General features: G+C 31.5%; 1 long non-coding RNA gene across 1 annotated transcript in view; it reads right to left on the bottom strand.

Annotated features, from left to right (window-relative positions):
- Nucleotides 1-13943: 13943 nt before the first annotated feature.
- Nucleotides 13944-15000, bottom strand: part of LOC124952085 — a 13267-nt gene continuing 12210 nt past the window's right edge. The window contains exon 3 of the long non-coding RNA XR_007101815.1: nucleotides 13944-14696. This is a non-coding gene — a long non-coding RNA (uncharacterized LOC124952085). The remainder of the gene's footprint in view (nucleotides 14697-15000) is intronic.

Raw genomic sequence — 15000 nt, 5'->3', positions numbered from 1 at the left:
CGAACGTTTACTATATAAAATTATTGCGAGCAACGATATCGTTGTCTCATATACGGTCGACGGTCGACGGCCGACAGGGAGCAAAGTAAAAGAAAGCAACTGGCGCGGGTTCGATTATTACGTCTTAATTTAGAATATCCCACGTCGAAAAGGTAAAGACAGGTTTTTTGATTCGGAGTGAAAATGTTTCGCGAGGAGTAAGGAGATGTTGAACGATAAGATGATATATAATAATGATAATAATAATAATAGCAATACTAATAATAATAATAATAATAATAATAATAATAATAATAATAATAATAATAATAATAATAAATGTTAACAAGCTATAAGACTCTTATCACTGACCTACGTTTTGCGTTAATATTTTTCTTTCTTTATGTAATATTTTTCTTGAACGTATGTAACGTTTCGAATCGAAGAAAGAAGGGAATACGTACGAAGACAAAAGATAAAAAAGAAAGAAATAAAGAGAGATAGAGAGAGAGAGAGAGAGAGAGAGAGAGAGAACGATAGATAGATAGAAAGAGAGAAAGAGAGAGAGAGAGAGAGAAAAAGAAAATCTCAGAGCTCCGTTAGCTGGTCCGCTCGCGTCCGGCTAACAAGTCGACCCTGTGGCCCCTCGAGGGTGGTCGGCCCCGGGAGGTCTCCCGATCACGTGTCCGGTATCGGCTACTCGGACACGCCCGCGGTTCGTCATCCCATCATCTCTTCGTTCGAGCCTTCGGACACGAGCGCGAGTTCGTTCGTTCAGAGAGAAAGAGTGAAAGAAAGAGAGAGAAAAAGAGAGAGAGAGAGAGAGAGAGAGAGAGAGAGAGAGCATTCTTGTCGCTCGTTCGCTTGCTCGTTCGTTCGCTTATTCGCTTACTCGCACACTCGCGAGACTCTGGCAAAGAGAGAAGAGGAGAGTATGTACTATCCGAACAGAGGATCCTACGAGATAGGATAATGTTCCGTTCTTTCGAAGGATGGATCGAGCCACGGCATGCCCTTCAGCCACCCATGAAGAGAACGATAGTGTGAGAGAGAAAGAGAGAGAATGAAAGAATGAGAGAGAGAGAGAGAGAGAGAGAGAGAGAGAGGACGCGTTCACTCTCTGAGCTTCGTGCTGGTGTCTTCGGAAGTCCTCTCGAGTTCCTATCTGATGCGCGAATTGACTCTGTTGCCTACGAGTACCTTCTATTCCTTTTCTTCCTTGTTGGTAGTGATCATTCGAAGTTTATTCTACTTTATTCCTCGTACCTTTTCGATCAGTACTAGATACGGATTGTACCGATTACCACTCAAACGAATTCTCCTATCGAATTAATACACAAACGGGACCGATCAAACGTTAGAATGAAATAGATATATCATATAATATGTATGTATGTATGTATGTATGTATGTATGTATGTAAATAGATGTATAGATTTTCGTATCATCATATCGTTTGCTACTATGTTGATAGTCAATATCAATTATACATATATATATATAATTGATTATATACATACGTAAGTAGCGTGTTAGGTCAAAGTAATTGAAAGCCTTATGAATTGATATTTACAAGTATTATAATTAATACGTGAATCCTTAATGATGATAGGTCTTTAAAGATCTTATAGAGAGTTAGAAGAAGAAGAAGAAGAAGAAGAAGAAGAATAGATAGAATAGATAAAATCATCGTTAATATCGATGACGATTTTTACGTTTCTCTTTCGATTAACCTTGATAATCCATAAGACTTCATGGTTTCCAATGAAAATTTCGATTCTATTAATAAAGTCATCTATCTATAATTGTATTCTTATAACAAACGAAAAAGAAACAAAAAAACAAAAAAAAAAATAGTCTCAGAAGAGATAACGCGTCAATATGAAGATTATATATAGCAGAGAATATTTACGAGTCAATTAAGAGAACTAAGATTGAACTCTTGGAAAGGTTGTTGAAAGGATCGTTCGGCGTCTCCCACAATATCCCGATCGACCTTAGATTTATTCTGTTATTCTCTAAAAGAAGGGGAGAGAGAGAGAGAGAGAGAGAGAGAGAGAGAGAGAGAGAGAAAATGATGACGTTTCCCACGTGATTCGTCTAAACGAAAGAGAACTGCTGCTGTGTTCCTCCTCCTCCTCTTCCTCCTCATTCTCTCTCTCTCTCTCTCTCTCTCTCTCTCTCTCTCTCTTTCTTTTTCTCTTAAAGCCTTCCACGAATCGCGAGTACTCTCATTGTTTCGAAGTACAATAATACCTCGATGTACGATTTCGAATGATGCCAAGGGACAAGTGTGTGAAAAAGCTCGAAAAGAAGAGAGGACTTTCGATAAATGGGGGGTTAGAAAAAGAAAAAGAAAGAGAAAAAGAGAGAGAGAGAGAGAGAGAGAGAGAGAGAGGGAGAAAGAGAGGGTGGACGACGACTAAAAATCGGTCCATGGATACGTACAAAGCCACGCGCAAAACACACAAACAGGCGTATTGCAATAATGGATGCCCGTTTGGAGTGCGTGTTGTACAAATACGATATCGGCTTGAGGGGGACGCCGGTGGCACGCCGCGGCCACGTGACCCCTTCAAAGGACTCGCGAACATAACGAACACCCCCAACGGTGCGTGTAAGCCCCCCCATAGAGAAGCCACGCGTTTCGTCCTCGTGTCTTCCACCAGTTAGCGGGGTAACTTACAAACCCACCGCTAATGCGACCAGGAATATGTTTTTTCTTTGTTTTTTTTTTATTTATTTTTTTTTTTTTTTTTGTTTGTTTCTTTCTTTCTTCTCTTCCTTTTACTATACTTTCTCGTTTCGGTTCTCTATCGAAAAACCCTTCAAAAGTTTGTACCTCTCTTCTTTTTTTATTACCTTTTTGTTTTTTTTTTTTTTTTTGGTTTTTTTTTTCACGTAATCATTAACATTATCTTCTTCATAAAATAGGATGAAAAATTCTTGAATCGTTGCTTTTCATGTTTTCTTTCGTGAAGCCCTCGTCAGAGAAGAAGACATTTATTTAATTAATATCTATGAAATGTATTGATTATCGATAACAATTTTGCTAACTCTATCAATTGATATTGAACACAGCTTCATCCGTAATATGAAATTACTTAGAAACTCGTCTATTAGAAAATCGTAGACAAATCGATGAGAGGATTATGTACTTCCAAAAGGGCTTCATGAAAGGGCCACGCTCGTAATGTCAAATGATGCCAATTTATTACCCATCGTGACACGTGTCGATCTAAACCTCGCGCTTATAATAGTCCCTGAATCGCGTGAACACCCTCCATAGTTCTCGTAGCTATTTCATACCTACAATAGAAATCGCCTGCAGTACACGACAAGGCACATAGTTGTAGTACCTCTTGCATATCGTATTTCGCGTCATTCGTCATTGATATAGTCCTGACTTTTCTCCCATTATCATGGAAATTTCTCTTTTGATAATGTCTCTTACAATACATCGGCGATAAATTTTGTCAAGTGAGTTTATATTGTTCTATTGTATTATTTTAAGAAAAAAAAAAAGAAAAAAAAAAAAGAAAAAGAAAGGAAAATATGATTCTAAGAAAAATATGTATCACCACGGATTATCGTGTATGTTTTACATTAATAATAATAAAATACTTGTGCTTCTAAAGTACTTCCTGTGCTTCTGCCTTCACCCCACATTGTGGAGAGACAAACAAGAGGGAGGTATATGTAAACATTACTTTGAGTGGGATCTCTTTGTATTCTTATAAATAAATAATCATGTAGATTGACGTGTGAAAAGCGCATATGTATTTGACAGCTAGACTTGTAAGTCGGTTGTCACCGAGTTAGAATGATAGAGATATTAACATTCGATTAACGATAATGATCGAAATATTTTATTATGAATTAAAATTAATTCTTGTATTCTTACATACACATTAATATTAATTATACTACACGATTATATATATATATATATATATATATATATATATATATATATATAAATTAGAAGTATCTAAGAATAAAATGATTCAATGATTTAAAGAGTGTCTGCCGAGTAATTATTCAATGATAGATGTCTCTAGGATTATAAGAATTAAACAATTTAAAGTCTCAAGGGTATAATTTATCAATTACTATATAAATAAGAAATTACTATATAAATTGCGTGACATAATTATATCGTTACAGTATCATCGTCCACGAGTGCACTGACACTATACACAAGCAATTAAAACAAGAACATGCATTCCAGTGCTGACCAAGCATACGTTTTATAACAGATTGAACGTATAGTGTATTGCTGTCAGAGTATAACATTTGATATTTTCTCGTGCGTCATGCAAATTGTTGGTTTCTTATTTAAATTAAATTAGAAAAATATAACCAAATTTGTGAATAAATAAGAAATTTTAACGATCAACTAAAGTCCCACCTGTGGTAGGATATATTAGTCATGCGATAAGGGATAATTATAGTCATGGAAATGAAAGTGTTGACTTTTTACACTATGGACTTAAGTCGTGATGGCACGTGTCACGGTCGGTGACGAAGTCACTCATGCTTCTTTACGAATTGTATCACTCGAGACTATGATATTCGACAGATTATACATACGAATCTCATTTTATTGCTGGACATAGAGTTAAATCAATTGATAATATTAAATTCTTGTTGTACCGATACGTTGTAAATAGCAGATACCTGTTTTACTGACATAGATTACAGTAGATCCCTGTTTCATCAGAACGTCGTTGATAGTAGATTTCTGTTTCACCAATATATTAGTAATTGTAGATCTTTTATTTTACCGACTAACAATAACAGTAGATTTCTGTCTTACCGTTAGTCGATAACAGTAGAAAATTATTTATAAACATGCATACTATTATTGGATAGCATATTAAAATTCTCATTATTGATTATATTTTACAGATCAGGATCTCAATATTACAAAAATAAATAAAATTCTTTAAAAAACAGATTTTACAGATATGAATAATGTCTAACTATAAAAGAAAGCAACAGTGCTAACTTTGATAGGGTTACTAATTATCTTTGTGATACTGCGTATTTTGGAAATAAAATAGATTCTTCCTTTATTGCAAAGTTAATGGACGAAATTCTTGTTTCTTCGAAATTTTAAGTTTTACTGGCTGTCGTTGAAGTGAATTTTTTCAGTTCTATGCGATGTTAAAGCAGATCCCTGTAATTCATCAGCAGGGAAAGTAGACTTTTCTTTTACTATAAGTTGCTAAGGAAAAATTTACCTCGCCAACTATCGTTAAAACAGGAATCCACTTTACCATAATATATATATATTACTGCTGTTTACCATATTATACATTTCAATTCTGAATATATTTTAGAGATTAATAACAAATATAAACTTCTAATGAAAATATTAGCTGATTAATTTCATGAATGCAATTTTTATTCAAATTTTCGTCATTAATAAATCTAAAAATTCTATATTATCGACATATCGATGTTAACTAATAATTATCAACTGCTGCAGTAATAAATTTCTTACCATTAGAAAAAACTTGTACGATCTAATTATTAGCAGAATTTTATAGCTGTTGATTTTTGTGGTTATTTATAACATTTACAATTTATATTTATAAACGTTATCATTATTACTTAGGAAAAGTTTTCATCTTTTACGGTATAATGTATACGTACATCAAAGAATTTTCTTTCAGAATGTGAAATCATTTGAAAATATCACACATTTCATCTAATCAAGTTAATTGATTTTGAACTGTTATTTCCCATTTAATGATTTAATTAGTAATAATTAATTAATTTGCTTTCAAACGGGAATTGTATTTTCTAAATATTCCGTTGAACTTTCAACTTTTCAATTTGCATTTATACACTACGTGAATGGGATTTACGTGTCATGAATGTAACTTTCCTGGTAATCGACCGACGGCGGATGTAATAAAGCATTTAAAAAGCGAAATTCTGTGTGTATGGAATTTTGTGTATCCCAGTTCGAGAAATTATTTGTAAAAATGTTTCTAGAACGATTGCTAAAGTTAAAATAGGACAATAATATAATGATTATAAAAATTTATTTGGGAATGAATTTTATCTAGACGAAAGACAAACGAAATTAAAATCAATAAATTTTCTTCAATTTGCTTCAAAGAAATTAACAAATGATTCTTATAACTGAAAACAATGAACCTTTCTAATAATCAAGCTGACTTTAACGAATTCGATTACGAAGTTTCTTAGATGTACTATCATTAGAATTTTTTCACATTCAGGAACTTGAACGATACTCGAGTTAATAGCCTAGTACTTCCTTGAAGAACGCGATTAAACTTCTCGACTTGTTAAATACTTTCTTCGAGTTAGCCTCGTGACACGAATTAAAGCTAATTTCTTGAGAATTATACGAGATGCACGTTCGAACGTTTCACAATTTAATGAGCTTTATGTCTTTCTTTATCCATTAAGATCGTTAATCAACTCTAGTTTCATAATGGTTTACGCCAACAATGAATTCGTACGTAAATTCATGATTGATTTTGATGAATAAGGTTTCATTAAAAAAAAAAAAAAAAAAAAAAAAAAAAAAAGTTTAAACGAAGAGATGACTTTCTTGAATTATTCCAAAAGTTTAATTCACATTGAAAAAATCTTGTAAAATAATTGTATTCTTTTAAGAATAGATTATGTATAAAAATATAACTTTTTTAAAAATTCCAAATAGTCTATAATTATTAAAACAATGAATAACGTGGACGATAAGCTAATATAATAATTTTTTAATAATTATATTGTCCGTAATATGATTCGGTTAAATTTAACGATTTTTAAGAAGCACATCACTTGTTATTTAGTTAAAAATCCTTGGTATATAGCAACAAAACTGTATATTATAATAAATTCTTCCCTATTTGATGATTAGTAGATCAATATAAAAATTAAAAGATTAATTCGTTTTCGCATTATCTATAAACTAGAACTTCCAAAATTATTTCTTTTGCGGTTTCTCCTTTAAGATTACTTCATACTTTATATTATTACAATTACTACTATTACTATTGTAATTATTACTATAATAACAATAATAATAATAATAATAATAATAATATAATAATAATATAATAATAAAATATAATGATAAGAAGAAGAGATTAGAGACGAAGAAATAAATGTATTATTATTAATATTTTTAGAAAAATTATTAAATATTTATATAAAATTAATATTTAATATGTAAATATTCAATAATTATTATTTCTTTTAGAAAATATTTATACGACAAAATTATTTTTTTACGTTAAATGCGTAACGATGTTGCGTCTTATCAAATCACTGATCACTGTGAGAGGCACATTACTATCAAAAAAAGGAGATATTAATATGAGAAATTGAAAAGTAATTAGTTTATAGGCTACTAAATACTAGTATCTACTCTAATCCATATTAATTCGATTATGTTACGCATAGGAAAATAATATAACCTACACAAAACTTATATAGATTGATACGATAGGGCGATAGGTGCATGGCGGAGAGAATATTTCCCCTCATGCGCTTTTAGTACATATTTCGTCCGTAATTGTCGCTGCTGAAGTCACACGATGCTTCGAACGAAAGATGATGAACGGAACAACAGACTTAAGTCGAATCTATATCGTTCTTTGATATTAAAGAGAAGATAAAAAAGAACGAGCGTTGTACGTTAAATCGCGATGGTCATTTTATAGGTCAATCGATGTAAGAACCATTTTCGCGTACACGTACTACGCGACATTAGAGAATAGTCCGCGAGTCATATAATACTATTTCTATTCTGCCGATTAAGGGGGGGGGGGAGGGGAAATTGAAATGGCTTTACGTAATACAGGCTGTTTCAAAATTAATCCTATTTATTTTAATGATACAAAAATTTATTAATTCGACACGCATCCGAAGCATATACAATTCAATTATAAAAGTATCCATCTTATAAATTTATTTTGAAAATTTTTTAACGTTTAATTTTTAATGTTTACTTTCAACGATAAATTATCTAAGAAAAGAAGCAATGACCAATAAAAAAAAGGAACGAAACAAAAACTTGTTAAAGAAAAAAGAAATAAGAAACATCCCGTATAATCGAATGAGCCTGGTCGACTTAAAAAAAAAAAAGAAAAAAAAAATGTTCTCGTAATCGCACATATACATATCTATCGACGATCAAAATAATTTTAATTGTAACATGAAGAAATCGAATTATCATTTATGCGTGAAGATAATAGAGGCGAAACATTTGCAACAATTGGCTAATTCAATGGTAATAGTCAAATTAGGTAAGAAAAAGAAAAAAACTAATGTACAGGAAGGTACGGATTGTCCAATTTATAACGAGGTAAGGATTAACGAGATATCATTTAATGAAATAATCCATATCGTGATATAATAAATATCCATAGTATTTTGTTTTTGATTTTATCGGGGACTTTGAAACATTCCTTTCTACGAGGATCACAATAGCCGTATACTTGAGGAACTATTTACGGCAATTAAAGTTCTATGGAAGTACTATACTGGATGTCGAGGCAGTATGGGAACAACCAGGTATAAAGAATTATTACGTTTAATTAATATATTTCATTGTTTATTATATTTCAATTTTTTCAAACAACATAAAGAAAAATAATTGTAAAATAACCTCCTAATGATATTTTGAAAAGCTTAACCCAACTAATATATCGATTCAAGAAGATCGAAAGTAATAAATAATGATGTTAGAGAATTGATTCAATATTCGATCGAAAGGAAAATGGATAAGACTTTTAACGCGTCCTTTTTAATAGATCATCAGTATCACCACAAATGGGCGATGCTCACCGATCCGAAAAGTTTATCGAGCGAAGCCAAAGGATACGTCAAGTGTAACATATCTGTAAAAGCAAGAGGTGAGAAAGTTCGAGTTTATCCGGAAACGGAGGGTGAGGATGATATTGAGGGGTAAGGAGATTAAATAATAATCAAAGGGTAATATATTATATAAATTTGAATCTGTGTTTTGAAGGGTCATAAAATAAGAATAAAAAAAGAAAAGAAAAGAAAAGAAAAAAAAAATAAATAAATAAAAGATCTTACAAAACGATAATCGTGGAGAAAAGTCGTAAAATTTTTTCTTAGACATTTTGAAAGAATATATTAAGAGGCTCGTTGTTTTTCATCTTTTTTTTTTCTTTTTTTTTTTGTTTTCGCTCAAATTATACCTTCGACGATTGATTATTGATTTTGATTTCAGCAATATATTACTTCCTATTGGCGGCGAATCATTGCTTTTCACTCAACGAGCTCAATACATTTTTACCGTGTATCGTGCCGATGGTTTACCGAATATGACCAGTCTCTGTAGTTTCGGTGATACAGGAAGTATAAATCCTTACATACAGATATCGTTTGCTGGAATGAAGGTATATATATATATATATATATGATATCTTACACGATTCTTGGATAAATACGATTATTATTATTAAGGGTACCACGAGAATTTTATGGCGAACGTGTACACCAAGGTTCAATGAGAGGATCATATTCAAAGAAATCTTTCCTTCCTTCTGTCGTCGGATTAAAATAACGATAAAACATCGAATCGATGGTTGTCGTACACGTACTATAGCCGCACGTTCCATTCACATTCGTTTGATTTCGAATTACGGAGAGTATGGTAAAAATGAAAAAAAAAAAAAAAAAAAAAAAAAAAGAAAGAAAGAAAGAAAAAAATTATCAAAAAGAAAATTATTTAAATTTTTTATTGATAGAATACTTTTCCTTTAAGTAATTTTTTTTTTCCTTTTTTTTTTCTTTTTCTTTTTTTTTTTTTTCTTTAAGACAACGTACTTTTCCAAAAGGTATCTGTTTTGTTGGAAAAGGAAACAAAAACAAAAAAACAATGTATTAGATATATAATTTTCATAATAAATGAGATAGAAAGTAGATGAAAGTGAATTTTTCATCCGACAGGATTTCTGCCAACATACGGACCATCTTTTCTTCATTTCTATGGTTCAAATAGAGAGGAAAGGAACATCTGTTCGTTGTCGTCCCTTCCTTTTTATCGGGGAAGAGTGCTCTTATCTCTAAAAACCGAAATGGATGACCCTGAAACCTCATCCAAAATTGGCATTGAAACAGAACCGGCAGCTCCCATTATCGAAGTCGGTTAACATTTTTCTTTCTCCTTCTATCTTCTCTTCTTTCCTATTTTTTTTTTCTTTTTTTCTTTTGTCTTCCTTTTCATTCTCTTTTTCGATTGTTTTGATAAAATAGTATTTCTTTTTCATATTTTAATTTTTCTTCTTATCAATTTCTAACTTAATGGATAGATGATTGTTATATATATATATATATATATATATACACGATTGATCATTAATAATAATTATTTCATAAATTATAGACTATCGATCGATCTTTTCATTTTCAATATACTTGTTAGAAAACTTTTGAGAATATTACAAAATTTGTTATAATAATAAGTTTTTGATTCGTTCGGTCGATAAGGAAACTTTCGATATAATCGACAATTGGTCACGGTTGACATTCGATAAAAGTTAAATTAATTTCTTTGAACTACTACATCTAAGGTACTTATTTAAAATAGAAACACCAATGAAAAGTTTATTATTAACTTTGTTGATAATTAATTTATATATTTATAAGTAGATCAGATCAATGGAAAGTTCTTAAAAAGTTGAATATAATGAAATATTAATGTCGATATCTCGCTTCGTTTGAGAATGACATAAAAGTTTAGACTTAGTGAAATTATTTTATATTCTCTTAGAAAAATTTATGGAAAGTCGAGGAATACATATTGTTTGGTATAGTCTATGACGTATGCATGATCGATCGACGTAGATTCGCAAAAAAATCAATAGTCTTTGAATTGAGTATTGGTAATGTCGGAAATCGTAGATTTTCACGTGATCAATGTGATCTAGAGAATGACAACGAGGACAACGATAAAGACGAAGACGACAATGACTATACTCAAGGTTAGTTTATTCGTCATTCGAGAAGTTTACAATTCTATAAAGACATAAAAACCATGACTTTCTTGTAATATTATAGAACAGAGAATGAGCATCATATCAAAGAAACATAAAGATTTTCAAAGTCAAACTGTACGAAGAACAACAGGAACTTTTGACGGGAAATACAATTACTTGCCATTGGGATCTAAAAAGCCTTGCATCTATGTCAGATCTTGGTGGCCGAACTTCGAGCGTAGAATGTTCAACATTAACAATCTTCGTTTCATCGTTAATTTCCTCGTGAGTCATTATTTTTTTCTTTTTTTTTTTTTTTTCTTTTTTTTGAAAATAAATTTAATAATGATAAAAATAAATAATAAAGATCTGGTTATAATTTTTTTTCCTTTATTTATTTTATTTTTTTCTTTATTTTTTCTTTTTTTTTTTCATAATATCACAACAAATTCGAAATAGGTTTTCTTGAACGTTTCGATCTATTCGTCGAATTTATTGAAATAATTCTTTCCGATATATATATATATTTTTTTTTTCTTTTTTTTTCTTTTGCAATGTTTACGAATGTTCACTTTCGAAAGGATAAATCGATTAACTCTCGAATGATCGAAAAAATCGGCCGATCTAAAAGTCAACGACGTTATTAAGATTCAATGAGTTGTTCTAATTCAATTTCAGGAGATGAAACTCAAAGAAGTCGGAACTTTAAATGCCATGAAAAATCCTAAAGCATATGAGATATACAATAAAGCTATTCGAACGTTCAAGTACCATTGCCAGCATTATTTGCATACGTTGGACGATGATCGATATTACGAGGAGATTAATGGTATGATCAAATTGGATCGACATCGAGCGAATCTATGCAGTAAGCAAATCGACGATATTCTCCGGAGAATCAAAATAGACGGTGAAATTCCTAACAACCATTACATCGAAATAGCCATGATGCATGCTTATCAATATTTGCGAGAACTACGGGGACTTTGCGAGGACGTAAGTAATTAATCATAATAAATATACTGGGACAAATGATAAATAGAAGAAAAAAAAAAAAAAACAAAAAAAAACAAAAAAAAAAAAAATAAAAAAAGAAGAATCAAAAAAGAAGGACTTTTATGCCATATGATAAAAAAAAAAAAAAAGGGAAGAAATCAAAAAAAGAAATAAATTTACTGCTGGCGGGGAGTGGTGGTGGTGGTGATGGTGGTGGTGGTGGTGGAGGGAGGGGGGAATATTCCGATGTTATAACTATTAAGAAAGTTATAATTACGTATAAGTTTTGACTGAAGTAGAACGATATCCGGAGACGATATAATCATCTCGAAAGATTAAATCGATAGTGAGAAATATAATTCGCTTCGAGGAGGTCGGTGAACTCAACGAGATGTAGAAATAGGTAGAGTAGAGCGACGGACGGGAAATTAGGCGACGAACTCGCTCGATTCGATTAGAACGAACGAGAGACGGTCAATGGTCTCTCTCTTTCGCCTTTTTGATATTTTCGTAGCCTGGACTAGCTCGAATCTCGTTTGGCCTCTGTCTCTGTCTCTCTCTCTCTCTCTCTCTCTCTCTCTCTTTCTGTTTCTGTCTTCCCCCTCTCTCTCTCTCTCTATCGAGATTAATCGAATTTCGTGCGGTTTGTTCGAGAGAATTCATCCGTCTCTTCTCTTCTATCTCTATTCTCTACTATGATTTGTACATTTATTTGATTTAATTCTTTTTCTCTTTTTTCTTTTCCTTTTTTTTTTTTTGTTTTTTTTTTTTTTTCTTTTTGTTTACCCTCTAAACTATCCTATCGGTTTTTATAAAAATAAAAATTTTAATCTCTTTTTTTGTTTCATGAATTATTTTACATGGACACAGCCGCAAGATGGTCTTCCACGTGTTTTCCTTTGGATGCTGGCAGGTTCGAAACGCGTTGCTTACGTCGAATTACCAGCCGAACGGATTATTTACTCTGAGGAGAGCCCAGAAAGAGGTGTGGAATGTGGACAATGTATTAACGTCTTCCCGAAGAATCCTAAGAATGATATGGAGTCAGGAGAAACGATCGATCTTTGTGCTTGCAAAATTGAACTCTTTATCTGGCTTGGTAACGCTAAGTTCATACCCTCCTGTTGGAGCTCGATACCTCCAGGCTATATAATCTCGGACCGTAGGGAACCCATCGACGTCTTTCCAAAGTATTTTGAATATGATCGATCCTCGGTAAATATACTCTCAACATTTAATCCTCTTTCTTTCTTTTTTTTTCCTTTTTTTCTTTTTTTTCTTTTGTCTTATTATCAATCAATTAACGAGTTAAGTGTATTTACTAAGTTATATATAAACAAAGTATTATATTTCAATATTAATTGAAATTGAATTATTGGAATTTTTTAATAGATGGATAGAGAGAGAGAGAGAGAGAGAGAGAGAGAGAGAGAGAGAGAAATTAATATATATCATATAAATTATATAAGAATGAGAAAAAAGTAATGTCCGTTTAAAAAATATATATATATATATATACATATATAATTTTTTTAATTTTAATTTTTTTAATATAAAACGAAATTATTCATTAACAAATTCTAATGTTGTTTATAAATGTCATCGATAATAATTATATAGAAATTATTTCATTTGATGCATATGATTATATCTTTTATTTTGCCAATTGACTTGCAAATTTACATTTAAAATATTAATTTCTTGATGGCTATTAAAAAATTCAAAACATTTTCAATCCCAATATTTTCCAAATTAATTATTAAACATATACATGGTTGATTAATATCATCAAATTGTCTTCCACGTATTATTGTAATTGTAATAGCATATATAAATCACGTAATTTTATATGAATGAAAATACGTGGATTACGTATGTAATATAATATATATTGTAAATATCGATAATACGGTAGAGGAATATTAATAACTGCAATAACACAACGAGGCTATTAGAAAATGCAACGAATCGTCTGCATTGCAGTCCTTTCAACTACGGGCACATATTTTTCAAGGACAATTCGAGCCTGGTATGGATGCATCCGCATTGTTAGATCCGTTTGTACATGTTACGTTTCTTGGGCACACTTTGACGACAAGTGTGAGTGAATGATAACTTTAAGTCCATTGAAATTTAACGTTAACATAATGCACAGCGAATCAAATTGAGAATGAAACGAAAAGTAATGTTTTTATATCGATCCATTTTTAAATAATTATGAAAACAGGTCATACGTCAAAGTTTGGATCCGTTATGGGACGAAAGTTTGATATTTCCGATAGTTAAAATTCATGGGACTAAAGAATACATTAAAATTATGCCACCGAGAATAGTTCTACAGATCTTCGATCGGGACATCTGTGTGAGTTTCGAAAGTTAAACGATTTAAGTATGCATTAGAAAGTAGGAAAGACTGTTTGTGAACTTATTTATCGGACTACCAGATACTTCGTTTTGAAGCTCCGTTCGATTTAAAGTAAAGCCAGATGGATTTCTCTATTCGTTTCAAATTCCCTTTCGAATTTTTCTCTCACAAACTACAGGGTATGAAAGAGTTTTGCGGAAGGTGCATTGCCGTTCCATTAGTTAAACTCTCCACAGAAACTTACTCACCACCAGATTTCCTACCGAAACTCGAATGGTACAGATTTCAATCGAGGAAGGATTATACCGGTTCCATTTTGGCTGCTTTCGAACTTGTCGAGGTAAACGAAGGAGAAGTGCTACCTAACAATAAGTTATATTATTATTTACATATATTTATATCTCATAAAGGATAAATATAATAAGATATATATATATATATATATATATATGTGTATGTGTATGTATATGTGTGTATAATCTATGATATTTAGATGGAAGAAACGGATATGATTGACGTACGTTTGAAAGAAGAAAAATGCAACATCCCACCGTATATTAGACCAAAAATGGCGAGTTACAGGATGGAGGTGATTTTTTGGGGCGTACGAGATATAAAAAATCTTCATTATGTACCTGTGTATAGACCAAGAATAGTAATTGAATG

This window comes from Vespa velutina, chromosome 10, assembly GCF_912470025.1.
Source record: "Vespa velutina chromosome 10, iVesVel2.1, whole genome shotgun sequence".
In the NCBI taxonomy this organism is placed as follows: domain Eukaryota; kingdom Metazoa; phylum Arthropoda; class Insecta; order Hymenoptera; family Vespidae; genus Vespa; species Vespa velutina.
This window is presented reverse-complemented; position numbering and strand designations above follow the sequence as displayed.